We start from the raw sequence: 13,879 nt of genomic DNA, 5'->3' as shown, positions 1-13,879 counted from the left end.
TTGATGTGGGAGGTGGAGAATCAAAGGAATTAATTGTACTCTGAAGTTGTACACATTAAGCATTTCTTGGGAATGGAGCACGACCTAGTTCATGTTAGGTTACTAAATGAAGAGAAGCGTGTTCAAGATTAAATAATTGAAGAAAAAAACCAAATATCAAACCACGGACCCACGTCGCAAAGTCTGCTTGATGAAATAACTGAGAAGTGTTTGCAGCCTGACCTGGATTTACTGATAGACATTGAAAGGATCCACAGCACATATGAAAACTTAGAGAGTCCAGCAGGCTTTTCTTATGATTTAAAGGAGGAGGTTTTCACTCTTCCCCAACAATATTTTGGCCTCCACAAAATGATCGGCACATTTCACGTAGACTTGACATTTAATCCTGAAACTGCTCACCACAGTCTCATCATCTCACAGGACAGGAAAACGGCAACATTTTGAGGGATGGAACCAAACTGTGTTCTTAATCCCGAGGCATTTACTTCCCACCTAGAAGTCCTGAGTTCTGAGGGATTTGATGCTGGCAGGCATTTTTGGCAGGTAAAAGAAAAAGGCCTGGGTGAATGGTCCTTAGGTATGTGTAAAGAAACTTTCCCCAGAAATGCTCCATCATCACCATCCCCAAGCAATGGCTGCTGGCGAATTCAGCTCTGGGGTACTACTCATGGCATACGGAATTCAGGATACACCTGTTGGATTGGTGTTTTTCTGGACTATGAGTTGGGGGAAGTTTCTTTTTACAATTTGAATGATAGGTCTCATTTATATACATTCAGTGACATATTTACAGAAAGACTTATGCCCTATTTCTCTATTGGACCTTCTTCCAAATCCCTTAAAATAAGTCTAGTTGAAGATGAGTGCTGAGCCCCTTTGGAAGACATTCTGTGTGTTCTACTTTCTTCCTGTGTTCAGGGAAAGTCCTTGCAATAAAGAGTCTGAGTCCATCTTTGATGTCTGACTGCTGATGTCTTTTTAATCCTCCCCCTCTGGCTTCACCTCTGCCCCATATCTGGGCAAATGGTCAGGGCAGCCTGACCTTGACTAGGCTTAGGGTGGTTCTAACCCAGGAAGGCCCTGCCTGCAGAGGAGCTCTTCCAAACCAGCAAAAACCTCCAAGCTAGTGGCTTTTTCCCTTTCTCTCAAGCCATTTTTGGACCGGTGGCTTCCCTGACTCCACATGAAGCTTCAGTGAGTGCAAATAAACCATTTTACACCCTCTTGGTGTGTTTGTGGCATTAGCAGTTTTGACAGCAGAATCAAATTTTGTGTGGCTTGAGTTTTGCCTCACTGGGTTGACCATAATCGTCCTTAGAATACTGTATAATCCAAGTTTATTTTTCAGATATTCTGATTCCCCACAGGCAGGGTATATTCATTTTTATTTTTCAACTATCATAATGCAGGATGTTTCAGCCTATGTTTTCTAAAATTATAATACTGAACTTGCAATTCCCCATTTCTCCTGTGAAAAGTTTGGAAATCTATTACAGATTCCTTGAAAATGTAATATTTACCAAAAACAAAACAAAGGAAAAAAACCACTTCACACTATTGGTTCTTCCAGAAAATTCTATCACAAAATGTCTAATTTGTCTTTTTTGAAGTATAGTTGATTCACAGTATTGTATTAGTTTCAGATGTAAAGCAAACTGATTCAGTAGTGTATGTATGTATATATACTGTACTATAGAGTAAATCCTGTTGTTTATTTATTTTATGTAGGGTGGGATGTAACTGTTACTCCCACACTCCTAATTTATCCCTCCCTCCTCTCCTGTTTGGTAACCATGAGTTTTCTATTTCTGTGAGTCGGTTTCTCTTTTGTATATAAGTTCATTTTTACTATATTTTAGATTTCACATATAAGTGATAACATATGATATTTGCCTTTCTCCATCTTACTTACTTCACTCAGCATGACAATCTCTAGGCCCATCCATGTTGCTGCAGATGGCATTATTTTATTCTTTTCTATGACTATTTAATTCTATAATATTCTTTCTATTTTATTATTTTCTATGGAGTAATATTCCATTGTATATATGTACCACATCTTCTTTATCCATTCTTCTGTTGATGGACATTTAGGTTGCTTCCATGTCTTTGCTATTGTAAGTAGTGCTGCTATAAACATTGTGGTGCACATATCTGTTCAAATTAGAGTTTTCCTCTTTTCCGGATATATGCCCAGGATTGGGATTGCTGGATCATATGGTAACTCTATACTTTCTAAGGAACCTCCATACTGTTTTCCATTGTGGCTGAACCAATTTACGTTCCCATGAACAGTGTACAAGAGTTCCCTTTTCTCCACACCCTCTCCAGCATCTATTATTTGCAGACTTTTTGATGATGGCCATTCTGACCACTGGGAGGTGATACCTCATTGATGTTTTGATTGCTCTTCTCCAATAATTAGCCACATTGGGCATCTTTTCATTTGCTCGTTGGCCATCTGCATGTCTTCTTTGGAAAAATGTCTATTTAAGTCCTCTGCACATTTTTTGATTGGGTTGTTTATTTTGTCCATGTTGAGTTGTTTGAACTCTTTGTATATTTTGTAAATTAAGCCCTTGTTGGTTGCATCATTTGCAAATATTTTCTCCCAGTCCATAGGTTGTCTTTTCATTTTATTTATGGTTTTCTTTTCTGTGCAGAAGCATATAAGTTTGATTAGGTCCCATTTGTTTATTTTTGCTTTTTTTTTTTTTTTTTTTTTGCCTTGGGAGACTGATCTAAGAAAACATTGCAGTGATTTCTGTCAGAGAATGTTTTGCCCTGTTCTAGGAGTTTTCTGCTGTCATGTCTTATGTCTATGTCTTTAAGAAATTTTATTTTTGTGTATGGTGTGAGGGAGTGTTCAAACTTTATTGATTTACGTACAGTGGTCCACCTTTCCCAACATCACTTGCTGAAGGGACAGTCTTTTCTCCATTGTATATTCTTGCCTACTTTTTTAAATTAATGGACTGTAGGTGTGTGGGTTTATTTCTGGGCCCTGTATTCTGTTCCATCGATCCATATGTCTGTTTTTGTGTCAATACTATACTGTTTTGATTCCTAAAGCTTTGTAGTAGTACTCTGAAATTTGTAGGGTACTTTTCTTCTTTTTTTTTAAGACTTGCTTTGGCAATTCTGGGCCTTTTGAGGTCCCATATAAATTTTAGGATTCTTTGTTCCTGCTCTGTGAAAAATGTCATGGGTCATTTGATAAGGATCACATTAAATCTGTAGATTGCTTTAGGAAGTATGACCATTTTAACCATATTAATTCTTCCAAGAGCATGGGATATCTTTCTATTTCCTTGAATCATCTTCAATTTCCTTTATCAGTGTTTTATACTTCTCAGCATGTAAATATTTCACCTCCTTGCTTAGGTTTATTCTGAGGGATTTCTTTTTTTTTTCAATGTGATTTTTTTTTTTTTTTTTTTGATACGGAGGCCTCTCACTGTTGTGGCCTCTCCCGTTGCGGAGCACAGGCTCCGGACGCACAGGCTCAGCGGCCGTGGCTCACGGGCCTAGCCGCTCCGCGGCAGGTGGGATCTTCCCGGACCGGGGCAAGAGCTTGTGTCCCCTGCATTGGCAGGTGGACTCTTAACCACTGTGCCACCAGGGAAGCCCTCAATGTGATTTTTTTTTTTTTTCTACCCACGCAATGTGATTTTAAATGTGATTTTTTTTAACTTTCTCTTTTTGATATTTCACTGTTAATGTAAAGAAATTCAAGAAATTTCTGTATGTTAATCTTGTATCTTGCTACGTTGCTCAATTCATTTAACAGTTCTAATAGTTTTTGCATGGAGTCTTTAGGATTTTCTATATAGAGTATCATGATAATGGCATATACTGACAATATTACCTCTTTCCTTCCAATTTGCAAACATTTTATTTATTTTTCTTGTCTGAATGCTATGACTAGGAGGTCCAATACTCTGTTGAATAGAGGTGATGCGATTGAGCATCCTTGTCTTTTTCCAGAATTTAGCAGGCAATCTTTCAGCTTTTCACTGTTGAGTATTATGTTGGTCTTTGGTCATAAATGGTTTAAATTATGTTGATATATATCCCCTCTATACCCACTTTGGTGAGAGTTTTTGTCATGCAGGGATGTTAAATTTATTAAATTTTTTTGGTATCTATTGAAATGGTCAGGTGGTTTTTATCTTTTGTTGATGTGGTTTATCACATTGATTGATTTGTGTATGTTAAACCATCCTTGTGAACTTAGGATGAATTCTACTTGGTCATCTTGAATGATCTTTCTTTTTTAAAATTTTTATTGGATTATAGTTGATTTACAGTGCTGTATTAGTTTCAGGTATACAGCAAAGTGAATCAGTTATACATACACACACACCCACTATTTCCTAGATTCTTTTCCCATATAGGCCATTACAAAGCATTGAGTAGAGTTCCCTGCGCTATACAGTAGGTCTTTATTAGTTATCTATTTTATATATGGTAGCATGTATATGTCAATCCCATTCTCCCAATTTATCCCTCCCCCCTTAGCCCCTGGAAACCATAAGTTCGTTTTCTATATCTGTATCTCTACTTCTGTTTTGTAGATAAGTTCATTTGTACATTTTTTTTAGATTCCACATATAAGTGGAATATGCACAAAAAGCAAAAAAAAATATCATATGATATTTGTCTTTCTCTCATCATGTCAATCTTTAGGTCAATCCATGTTGCTGCAAATGGCTTTATTTTGTTCTTTTTTATGGCTGAGTAATATTCTATTGTATATATGTACCACATCCTCTTTATCCATTCCTCTGTTGATGGACATTTAGGTTGCTTCCATGTCCTGGTTATTGTAAACAGTGCTGTAATGAACATTGGGGTGCATGTATCTTTTCAAATTATGGTTTTCTCCTAATATATGCCCAGGGGTGGGCTTGCTGGTATAATCTTTTTTATGTGCTCTTGGATTTGGTTTGCTAATATTTTGTTGAGAATTCTGGCATCTGTATTAATCTAAGATATTCACCTATAATTGTATTTTTGGGGGGCATCTTTGTCTCCTTTTGGTATCAGGGTGCTGGTGGCTTCATAGAATGTCTTTGAGAGTGTTGCCTCCTTTTCAGTATTTTTGCAGAGTTTGCGAAGGATCGGTATAAATTATTCTTTGTAGACTTGATACATTTCCCCAGTGAAGCCATCTGGTCCTGGACTTTTGTTTGCAGGGAGTTTCTTTTTCCTATAAATTTTATTTTATTTCTAGTGATCTATCTGTTCAAATTATGTTTCTTCTTGATTCATTTTGCCATGCTGTATTTTCTAAAAACTGGTTGATTTCTTCTAGGTTGTCCATTTTATTGGCATATAACTGTTCATAATATTTTCTTATGGTATTTTTTATTTCTGCAATATCCGTTGTTATTTCTTCTCTTTCGTTGCTTATTTTGTTTAATGGGTCCTGTCTCTTCTTCTTGGTGAACCTAGCCAGAGGTTTGTCAATTGTGTTTATCCTTCCAAAAAAACAGCTCTTGGTTTTATTAATTTTCTATATTGTTTTTATTAATCTCTATTTTATTTATTTCATCTCTCATCTTTATTATTTCCTTCCTTTTTCTGACTTTCAGTTTTGTTTGTCCTTTCTCTAATTCTTACAGGTGGTAGGTTAGGTTGTTCACGTGGAGTGCTTCTTGTTTTTTGAGGAAGTTCTGTATGGCTATAGACTTCCTGCTTAGAACTGATTTTGCTGCTTCCCATAGCATTTATATGGTTATGTTTCCATTGCTGTTTGGCTCAAGGTATTTTTTAATTTTCTATTTGATTTCATAGTTGACCCAATAGCTTTTTAGTTGCCTGTTGTTTAGTCCCCATGTATTCATTTTTTTCTCATTTCTCTTTTTGTGGTTGATTTCTAATTTCATGCCATTGAGGTCAGAAAAGATGCTTGAAATAATTTCTACCCTCTTAAATTTGTTAAGGCTTGTTTTGTGTCCTAGACTGTGGTCTATCCTAGAGAATGTTCCATATGCATTTGAAATAATGTGTATTCTGGGTTTTTTTTGGATGTGGCATCCTGTATGTATCAATTAAGTCTAGCTGTCTTATTGTGTCATTTAGGATTTCTGTTGCCATATTGATTTTCTGCCTGGAAGATGTGTCCATTGATGTCATTGGACTGTTAAAGTCTCTGACTCTTACCATATTCCTGTCAATTTCTCCTTCTCTGTCTGTTAGTGTTTGTTTTATGTATTTAGGTGCTCCTATACAGGGTGCATATATGTTAAAGAGTTTGATAGCCTTTTAAGGTATTGACTCTTTTACCATTATATAGAGTCCTACTTCATCTTTATTTCTGGCTTTTGTTTTAAAGTCTATTTTGTCTGGCATGTGTATTGATACCACTACTTTCTTGTAATTTCCATTTGGATGAAATATTTTTTCCATCCCCTCACTTCCAAAATATGTGTGTCTTTTGCCCTAAAGAAGGTCTCTTGTAGACAGCATGTTGTAGATTCTTGTTTTATTTTCCAGTCTGCCACTGTATGTCTTTTGATCAGACCTTTTAGTCCATTGATATTTAAAGTACTTTTTCAACCATAATTCAAAAAGAGTCATGTACCACAATGTTCATTGCAGCACTATTTACAATAGCCACGAAATGGAAGCACCCTAAGTGTTCATTGACAGATGAATGGATAAAGAAGATGTGGCCCATATATATAGTGGAATATTACTCAGCCATAAAAAGAAACGAAATTGAGTTATTTGTAGTGAGGTGGATGGACATAGAGTCTGTCATACAGAGTGAAGTACGTCAGAAAGAGAAAAAGAAATAGCATATGCTAACACATATATATGGAATCTAAAAAAAAGGGGAAAAACTGTTCTGAAGAACCTAGGGGCAGGACAGGAATAAAGACGCAGACATAGAGAATGGACTTGAGGACACAGGGAGGGGGAAGGGTAAGCTGGGACGAAGTGAGAGAGTGGCATGGACATATACACACTGTCAAATGTAAAATAGATAGCTAGTGGGAAGCAGCTGCATAGCACAGGGAGATCAGCTTGGTGCTTTGTGACCACCTAGAGGGGTGGGATAGGGAGGGTGGGAGGGAGATGCAAGAGGGAGGAGATATGGGGATATATGTATACATATAGCTGATTCACTTTGTTATACAGCAGAAACTAACACAACATTGGAAAGCAATTATACTCCAATAAAGATTAAAAAAAAAGTATAGGGAACAAATCTATCATTCTAATTGTAGAAGGAAACCTCACCCAACTCATAGTTCAGAAAAATACCAATCTTACTGGGTTCTACCATGGACAGGATGGTTTCTCTTAGGACTTGACACAATATAAGTTCTCTAAACATACCACCCATCTGCCTAGAATCGACCCTCAACTACTGGGTGATTTTGCCAGTTCCTAGGAAAATAATCTCGGCACAGTCTTGTTTCCCCCTTCTATCTCGCAGTAATGTCTGCCAGAATGAAATCTATTACAACATGGGACAGCAGGACAGAGATAAAATCTACTTGGGTAATAGAAAGTTTGGCTTTCTCTTTCCATATTGCACAATTTTTCCATCCTCGGAGACAATAAGTTGAGGATGTGCTGTTTCAAGGTCTAAAATCACATCTACTAGAAATGGCTTGGTAATTCTATCAATGCCAGAATATTGTAGAGGAAGGTTACATCCATACTTGTTTAATTGGAATGAAAATGCTCAGAGCATTTCAGGATTTGATACTTGCACTGGATAGTCTTAACCTGTCTCAGTAATTCCAGTTCTGACTGCACACACTTACCCGCTACCTCCCTCAGCAGATGTTTCAATGTGGAAGCATGATCTGTAAATGTTACAAAGTTTTCATAGAGTTTTGTTAAAATGTCCATCTCTTCATCTTCCATCTGCCTGGGAATATCCTCTTGCTGATTCTGTAGAAACAGTCTAAATTTGCTCACATTCAGAATTTATTTCTTCTCGCCTATATTTAACCTGCTTCCTCTGTTCAACTGATTGGCTGGCTTGCAGAGTTATCACTTTTTCAACTTGTTCCATATCACTCTTCAAGGGCTCAACGGTACACTGTAGAATTTTCTTGTGATGAGAGGCAGCTTTCTTAATGGGGCAAATGTAGTGTTTCCATTGTTGAATGAAGAAACTGCATTGTGTACATAAAACCTCTAGGTCCTTCCCTAAAAAGGGTCAGAAACTGATTGTGCTTCTCACACACAGAACTCTCTTTCTGCCCCTTCCACGTGCTCCTTCTGATCTGGAGTAAATTAGCAATTTCAGTCAAATGACTGAGCTGGGGAAGGTATCACCTAGGTCCTTCCAAGCCATGTTGATGCATGAATGACAGAAGTTGTGCCCACAGTTGATGGTTACTGGATCTTTCAAGTTATCCACACAGATGGGGTAGCTAGACACCTCTTGTGGCTGTACCAAGGCTGTCACGAACTCCACTGAGTTGAGAACAGAAGTGGTGGATAAGAATGCTCCCTCTGGCAAGGCCTGCTCAAGCTCAAGACCCAGTGAGAAGTGGATATCCTCCCCCAGCGATAGCAGATTGAACAGTTTTATGTTTCACTGGACCACCATACTGATGACAGCCACCGAAGTCATGTTCAACTTCAAGGGCAAGGGAGATTCACTGCTTGTAGCTCTATCACAAATTAGCCCACCCAGATTTAACATTAATGACTTTCTTCTACAAGTAACTAACCACAGGTTCAAGCAAGTAATCTCTCCACTGGGGAGAAAAGCTTTTAATTTCAAAATTTCCTAGACTGGCAATCACAATATAATAATTATTTCAGGCAAGAATCATCAATGACTGCAAATACTGTAAGGTAAAATTTCATGGGAAATAATATATTCACACAATCTCAAAATATCACTCTGAGAATTATAGTTCATGTATAGAGAGACAAAATAAGTGCTTTACAATGTAGAGACTAGAGAACACCTCCTGACCAGTGAATGGATAAATTGATGGCCTGCGATGGGAAGAAAAACAGCACATATGGAACAGTTCTGCCCCCCACACCATTACCCAAATCTAATCACAGGGAAATAATCACCAAAATTGAAACCATGGAACATTCAATGGTCTTAAACACTGCATAAACAAGAATGACACTGAAAAAGAAATTATGGGGGAGTGTTCTACATTAAAAGAGACTAAGGAAACAACTAAGAGAAATTCATGATCTTAAGCTTTGATTCTAGATAGGCAGGAAAACTGCTGTAAAGTGGATAGTATGGGACAAAAGGGAAATTTTGAATACGCACTATTTATTGGACAAGAGTAATATCATAGTTAACCATCTTGAATTCTAAAATTACACTTTAGCTACATAAGAAAGTATTCTATTCTTAGGAAATACATAATGAAATACTTATAGATGAGGGGTCATGAACTTTTAATGTTACTCTGAAATACTACTTTACCAAAAGCAGGTGTCGTGGTTTTGGTATGATGTGGGAGTGTGATGGCTGTGACTATAAGACTTCACAGAGATGGAATAGTTCTCTATTTGGTGGTGGCTACATGAATCTACATGTCATAAGTGTCACAGAACTATACGTACTCATTTGACCAATATCAAATTCTTGGTTTTCATATAATATTGTTAAGAAACATGGGAACATAGACAGTGGGTCCATGGGACCCCTCTGTACTATCTTTAAAAGTTCCTTGAATCTATCATTATTTCAAAATATTAAAGTTTAGAACCCAGGTTATAATCCTCAGTTTGGCTCAAATGAAATTCCCGTTTTTCTTCTTAACTTGATTGTTAATTGAATTTTGTCAAAAACATGTACTATTTTTTATACTTAAAAAAATCATAATGTTGATATCTATAGTCAATATCACATTGATTAATAGCCACTCTCCTTCATGGACACGTCACCTTCATCTGGCTCTATCAAGACCACTTTCAGAATGACGTTGTTAATCCACTAATTGCCAAATCCAATGGATTTTTTTTACATGTATATGAAATATTTTTATTGTTGTTAGTTTTATAGAAACAGGGTTGTATTATTCACACTTTTCCGCATCTTGCTTTTCTTTTTTTTGAATTTTTTTGAATTTTATTTAATTTATTTTTTTATACAGCAGGTTCTTATTAGTCATACATTTTATACACATCAGTGTATACATGTCAATCCCAATCTCCCAATTCATCACACCCCCACCCCCACCCCTACCCCCACCCCCCGCTGCTTTCCCCCCTTGTTGTCCATACGTTTGTTCTCTACATCTGTGTCTCAATTTCTGCCCTGCAGACTGCTTCACCTGTACCATTTTTCTAGATTCTACATATATGCCTTAATATATGATATTTGTTTTTCTCTTTCTGACTTACTTCACTCTGTATGACAGTCACTAGATTCATCCACGTCTCTACAAATGACCCAATTTCGTTCCTTTTTATGGCTGAGTAATATTCCATTGTATATATGTATCACATCTTCTTTAACCATTCATCTGTTGATGGGCATTTAGGTTGTTTCCATGACCTGGCTACTGTAAATAGTGCTTCAGTGAACACTTGGGTGTATGGGTCTTTTTGAATTATGGTTTTCTCTGGGTATATGCCCAGTAGTGGGATTGCTGGGTCATATGGTAATTCTATTTTTAGTTTTTTAGGGAACCTTCATACTGTTCCCCATAGTGGCTGTATCAATTTACATTCCCACCAACAGTGCAAGAGGGTTCCCTTTTCTCCACACCCTCTCCAGCATTTGTTGTTTGTAGATTTTCTGATGATGCCCATTCTAACTGGTGTGAGGTGATACCTCATTGTAGTTTTGATTTGCATTTATCTAATTATTAGTGATGTTGAGCAGCTTTTCATGTGCTTCTTGGCCATCTGTATGTCTTCTTTGGAGAAATGTCTATTTAGGTCTTCTGCCCATTTTTTGATTGAGTTGTTTGTTTTTTACTATTGAGCTGCATGAGCTGTTTATATATTTTGGAGATTAATCTTTTTTCTGTTGATTCATTTGCAAATATTTTTTTCCCATTCTGAGGGTTGTCTTTTCATCTTGTTTGTAGTTCCCTTTGTTTTGCAAAAGCTTTTAAGTTCCATTAGGTCTCTTTTATTTTTGAAAAACATGTACTATTGATTCATTTCTTTGGTAAAAATCTAGTAACTGGAAGAAGTGACAAATGAGGTACCTAGAGAATCCAGAAGGCTGTATGTGGTCTCTTCGCAGCGCCCTCTAGTTGTTCTGAATGTGTGGTTCCCAGACCAACATCATCAGCATCACCTGGGAGATGGTTAAAAATGCAGCTTCCTGGGTCCCACCTGGGATCTACTGTGTCAGAACATGCAGGGGTGACTCAGCAGTCTGTGTACAGGCCTTCCTCCTTTCATCACGCTGTGACTTACTTACAAATGGAGGGATGGTGGTACCCTGCAACGAGCAGGGCTATTGGTGCCATCTTTCCAGCAGCGTTTGCTCACTTCATGCCTCTGTGCCACATTTTGGTAATTCCCACAATATGTCAGTTTTTCATCATTATTATATTTGAATGGTGATCTGTGATGAGTGATCTTTGAAGTTACTACTATCACCCACTGAAGGTTCATATGACGGTTGTTAGCATGGCAATAAAAAATATTTTAATTAAGGCATTACATTGTTTTTTAGACACAATGCTATTGCACACATAATAGATGACAGTACAGTGTAAACACACTTTTGATACACATTGGGAAACCAAAACACTTGCATGACTCACTATTTTGTGATAGTCCTGTTCTTGGAGTAGTCTGGGACCAAACCCACATTTTCTGAGTTATGCATGTGTCAGTAATATCTCTGAGTGATTCTGACACATGCTGAAATTTAAAACTGATTTACAAACACTATCTATGTGCTCCCCCTCACTGGGGAGGCCACAGTTACCAGCTGTGTCCTAAAGGTTACTCAATCTCTAGGTGTAGTTCAGGTGGATCTACCTGAAAGTCTTGTGTCCAAATGTCATTTGGCCATTTCTAGATGCCTCTTCCCCAATTGCCAACACTTCACTCTGTCTTACATTGAATTAATTACCCCTCCTAGCCTGTTAGGAGGTAGGTAATCACGGGATTACCTATTTCAGTGAATAATATCTCCACACCCAATGGCCCACACCACTTTTCCTCAACTCCATTTCTCTCTCCCAAATCAGGGTGGCAGCAGCTCTCACCAGGGCCACTTCTCTATTATCCTAAATGGCCCATTTGCTGGGTCCTCTTCAGTCCCTGTCATCATTCTGTTCTCTGGAATGCACTTTTCAAAAAAAAATTGATCTCATTACACCTCTGCTTTAAAAACTCATTTCCTTTACTGTTATTAGGATAAGTATCCTGACCCTAGACTGGGGGCTTGTGAGGAGAGATTGTTGACAATGCCTGTTTTTTAATACCTGGCTTCTTATTTCAGACCTGCATTCTCTTTGTGACAATACATCAAGCTGTACGCTAATGAAGTCTACAACTTTTTTGATGTATGTGAGACTTCCATAGACAAAGTTATTTAAAAATGCACAAGCCAGGATCAGATCCAGTCACCCCTCCATCCTGACTACAGAGGGGATGACAAGGAGTGTCCTGAGCCACTCAATCATGAGAGAGCTCTTTCTCTCACCAGAGTTGGAAACCATTACAGCCACCAGTAAGGCAAACTGGTGTTCACACTCCTGGCCTGAGCACAACTGTGTGAACATGGGCCTGGTGCACTGTAGGAGCACAGCTGGTAAGTGGCAGAGCCAGTGTCAGATCCACTCTCACAGGAACCACGCTCTTCAGATCTGAGGTTCATAGCATAGACTGACATTTACCTGCTTCAGGTGCAATTATAATCGTCCTCATGACAAGAGTCACTGACACAGCACTTTCTGTCTTCTCACTTCTTGTTTGAGTCTCAAGTACCCGAGGAGGTAGGTTCTACCACCAACTCACTTCACAGAGCATGAAATCGAGGCACAGGGGGGTGAGCTCACCCGTGCTCCCAAGCTTACAGCTGATAACTGGCAGAGCCCAAACTCAAACCCAGAGTCTTGTTCCAGAGTCCACTCCACACTGACCGCACCCAGGGTCACTGGGACAGGGCAGAGGACAGGGGACATTGTGCAGTTTGGAGGTGGGGCTGGAAGGAAGGTTACTTGAGACCCCACCATGATGCACGTCTGTGGTCACACAGCCAGTGAGTGACCAGGATATGAACTCAGTTTCCTCTTACTGCACATCCCTGTTATCACCGTTTCCCTTGGCTGGGGGTCACCAAAATGCTTGCTGCAAATGCAGATTCCCTGGCTCACCTATGGAGACAGAATAGAAACAGTTTCTATTTTTAAGTAAACATTTATGGATGTAGACCATACATACATAAAGACACACACACACCCATCATTTTGCATCACCTGAGAATGATTACAAAGTAAACACAGCCCTGTAACCACCTACAAAGCCTACCATTTAAACAGTACCTGCTCCCTTTCCCCTCCTGGCCACTCTCCATCACTGCCTCCACTCTTATCCCCAAAGATAACCACCACCTGCTGCTAAACCATGCACTGGTTTGGCCTGGTTTTGATCTTCATATGAGGGGAGCCATACACAGTATGTTATTGTATTTCTGGACTCTTCAGCTCAATATGACAGGTGGGGAATTCATCCTTATTTTTCTGTTTTTCAGATCCCTTTTCTTGGTGAATAGTAGTCCATTGCATGCCTGTACTACTGTTCATTAGTTCATTCTGTTGCTGAAAGCCCTTGGGTTGTTTCCAGATTTCCCCTATTGGGAATTGTGTTGCTATGTGCTTCCTTGCACAAATGGACACATTTCTAAACATAAATAACAGGAGTGGAATTGCTGAGCTGAAGGGTTGTGTAG

General features: G+C 38.5%; 1 pseudogene; it reads right to left on the bottom strand.

Annotated features, from left to right (window-relative positions):
- Nucleotides 1-7,207: 7,207 nt before the first annotated feature.
- LOC132519064 (tripartite motif-containing protein 60-like) lies at nt 7,208-13,163 on the bottom strand (annotated as a pseudogene).
- Nucleotides 13,164-13,879: the final 716 nt, after the last annotated feature.

Source organism: Lagenorhynchus albirostris, chromosome 4, assembly GCF_949774975.1.
Source record: "Lagenorhynchus albirostris chromosome 4, mLagAlb1.1, whole genome shotgun sequence".
NCBI lineage: Eukaryota > Metazoa > Chordata > Mammalia > Artiodactyla > Delphinidae > Lagenorhynchus > Lagenorhynchus albirostris.
Note: the sequence above shows the minus strand (reverse complement) of the source record. Positions and strands in the feature narration are given on the sequence as shown.